Consider the following 4,070-nt stretch of genomic DNA (forward strand, 5'->3'; position numbering starts at 1 on the left):
ATACCTGGAATGCCTTTGGTCTATTCAGCCAGGAATGACCTAGGGTTAATCGAGAATGACTAGAAAGGACACAATTGATATTGTAGTTGCATATATACTATGCTATGTATAGTATATACTATACTATGCTATACTGTCATACCTGGAATACCTTTGAACCCGTGTCTGCTCAATCAGGACTGACCTAGGGCTAAACAATCACAAATAAATTGAATTAAGTTATGCTTGGTGGAGAAAGGATTTGGTTCCCTTTTTTTTTTGCTTAGCCAGTTTAGTTTTTAAAATGTCTTTTTCTATGTTTTAAATATTTGATGAAGTCTAGAATGTCTTGGCTTTTTGCTTGTTTTGGTTTTGAAAAGTGCAACAGCATGGAAGAATGACAAAAAAACGGCTCCGGCAGCATTCATGATTTAATAATAATATTAATAATAAACTGATTAATTTTAGAATTGGTGGTGCCACCCCACTATACCCCTGCATCTTTATATAAAATTCAAAGAGGAGAGAGGAGGAGAGGGGGGAGGGGCGGAGGGTGGCGGGGGGGAATGGAGAATTTGATGAGAGGAAGTGGGGGAAGGAGGAAGAGGAGGAAGATGGTTGGAAGTGGAGCTGGAAGGGAAGAGGAGGAAGAAGTGGAGAGCAAGTGGAAGGGGGATGGGATGGGGGAAGAATTGGAGGAAGGGGTAGAGGAGGGAAGAGGAAGTGGAGGAGGAAGTAGAGGAGGAAGTGGAGGAGGAAGAGAGGGAGGAGGGGAGTGGGAAGAAAAGGAAGAGAAGAGAAAGAAGAGAAGGAGGAAAGGGAAGATAAAGTGGAGAAGGAGGAAGAAGAAGAAAAAGAAGAGGAAGAGGAGGAGGAGAGGAAAGGCATTCAATTTGTTAATCATGATGTGAAAATTTCAATTTGAAATACAATTGTGTGGCACACACACACACTAAAGTACTGCTGATATATCTAGGATGGTACAGCTGTAACAACAACAACAACAACAACAACAACACACAGCAACAACAACTACTACTACTACTACTACTACTACTACTACTACTCATAATATCCTGGATCAATCTCTTTGCCCCATGCTCCTATCAATTTGATTAACAAACCATTGTTCACCATAATACAGTTCTATATTTAAGAGACGAGGAATTATGTACATTATTTACATTATTTACATTTGACAGATATTTGTCCTCATCTTATTTGTTGTCAACACAACGTTTCGGCTGATATACCCTCCAGCCTTCATCAGGCGTCTTGGGGAAATTTCCAACCTCGGTTTTCATTCCTAAGGTATTTTTTGATGTTATCATTATTGTAAGAAACAGAAATAAATTTATTTCTCAAACGTGTGATAATGCTAAAAAATAGCGTGATCAGGATAAATTATCCATATAATGCAGAAAAATACGTTACTGGCCAGCCATGAGACTCGAACTCACATCTCTGTGATTATGCGTCAAGTGTTTTACCATTAAACTAAACTGCCCAGCAACGAATTCTTCTGCAATTTTAGAACTTATAAATTTAGCTTCATAAGACGCTAACGTTAAATTCAACTTTAAGATGAAAGTAAACAAAGTTTGTTTTTTTTTGTTTTTTTTTTCTTTTTAGAAGCGTTGAGATGTATTGTAAGAAACAGAAATAAATTTATTTCTCAAACGCGTGATTATGCTATAAATTATCATTATTATTATTATTATTATTATTATTATTATTATTATTATTATTATTATTATTATTATTATTATCACTATTATTATTATTATTATTCAGTAGTTTTATTTTTATAACTTGCTTTCACTTCACTACCGAGCGCAGCTCTGTGCGCCTTGGGTATGTGCTGTGGTTTGCTGTGGTGCTCTTATGTTTACTGTATTGAAAGTGTTTTGCGTAGAATGTGTGCAGTACCCAGTAGTGCAATTTTCTGTATGTTATATATATTTGTAAGTCCTGGTGTTTTTGTTATGTATTTGTCTGAATATTTTTTTATTATACCTAAGGCACCTACTATGATAGGAATTGTTTCTGTTTTTAGATTCCACATTCGAGTTATCTCTATTTCCAGGTCTTTGTATTTTGAAAGTTTTTCCATTTCTTTTAGAGAAACGTTGTCATCTGCTGGTATTGAAACATCAATTAGAAGGCATTTTTTTCCTTCATGATCTTTGACAACTATATCTGGTCTATTTGCCTTAATTTCTCTATCTGTGTGTATTGGCATATCCCAGAGTATGGTTGCTTTCTCGTTTTCTGTGACCTTTTCTGGCGTGTGTTTATACCATCTTTTTTCTGTTGCTATTCCATAATGTTGGCATAATGCCTGGAATCAAATCGGAATCTTGGGGTTAGTAGCCCACGGGCATACGGTGTAGTGGTTAAGAGCACAGGCTACTAACCCCAAGATTACGAGTTCGATTCCAGGTAGTGACCTGAATAATAATAATAATAATAATAATAATAATAACAACAACAACAACATCGAAAAATACCTCAGGAATGAGAACCCAGGTTCGAAATTTCCCCAAGACACCTGATGAAGGTTGGCAGATATATCAACCAAAATGTGTTAACAACAAACAAGATGCAGACAAATATCTGCCAAATGTAAATAATGTAAATAATCATTCACCATGTTACAATAACAGGCACAATGTGGGAGCCCTTATGTGGTAGGTAAATATGCTAGAGATAGTAGCCATTTTTGCCTCAGATCACATCTTACTGTTTAAATAATAAGGACCTTGAATTATGAGATTCTGGATTTTTATGGACATATTCTACCCATGTCTATTATTATTGTTACTCAATGCAGAATAGGGTTAGCTGACCTTTGCCTTCATGCTATATTTTGGAGAATATTCTGCTCTCTAAAGAGGATGAAGACCACTCAATAACATTGATATTATTGACAAAAACACAGAGCATCAAATTGAGAATCTATCAAAGCAAAAGAGAAATAGAGATACTAGGCACAGTATATATATATATATATATATACACACACAAACATATATAATTTAAATCAGTAGACTATGATGAGGATTCAGAGAATCGTACAGCTATCATGGAAAGCTCCTCTTATGGACTCAACTCCCAGTCCATATAATAGTCAATTATAAAATGTATAATACAGAGTGTTCATGAAACTGAAAAAACCTGAAAATCTAAGCAATAAACTTATTTTATGAGGACTATATTTAAACATTCACATACATGCATATATATAAAAAGTATACAGTAAAGCATAGTGTAAAGTAGTTGGTATTAGGAAGGGTATCCAACTGCAGAAACCATGCTAAAACAGATAGTATAGCTTAGCGCAATCCTCTGGTTCACCAGCTCCTGTCAAGTTCTCCTATGCATGCCAGCATGGAAAGCGGACGTTAAACGATGATGATGATGATGATGAAAGAATGAGAGAGAGCAAAAGAGATACGCACATATACATATATATGTATGTATATATGCATATGTATATATATATATATATATATATATATATATATATATATATATATATATATATATAACTACACTCTCGGAGTGGTTGGCGTTAGGAAGGGCATCTAGCTGTAGAAATTCTGCCAAATCAGATTGGAGCCTGGTATAGCCTTCAGGTTTCACCAGTCCTCAGTCAAGTCGTCCAACCCATGCTAGCATGGAAAGCGGACGTTAAACGATGATGATGATGATGATGATATATATATATATACACACATACATATATACGTATATATACATACACATATATATATATATATATACACACACAGATATATGCACACACATACATGGACACGCACACGCACACACACACACACACACACACATGTACACACCAACATGCACTCACAGAGAAGGCAGCTCACAAATAAAAAACATAAGTGATTTCATTCCCTGCGTGATGTTTGTTCTACATTTGTGATAGCCCATCAAACATGTCACAACACAACTCATCTTCACGGAACATGCTTTACACATTATCCTCATCAACATCACTTAATCCATATATATGAAACCAAAGCACATTCCACAGACAGCTTCTGAATAACTTCACTGTTTCAATGGCT

Source organism: Octopus bimaculoides, chromosome 18 (genome assembly GCF_046866305.1).
Source record: "Octopus bimaculoides isolate indiv1 chromosome 18, ASM4686630v1, whole genome shotgun sequence".
NCBI lineage: Eukaryota > Metazoa > Mollusca > Cephalopoda > Octopoda > Octopodidae > Octopus > Octopus bimaculoides.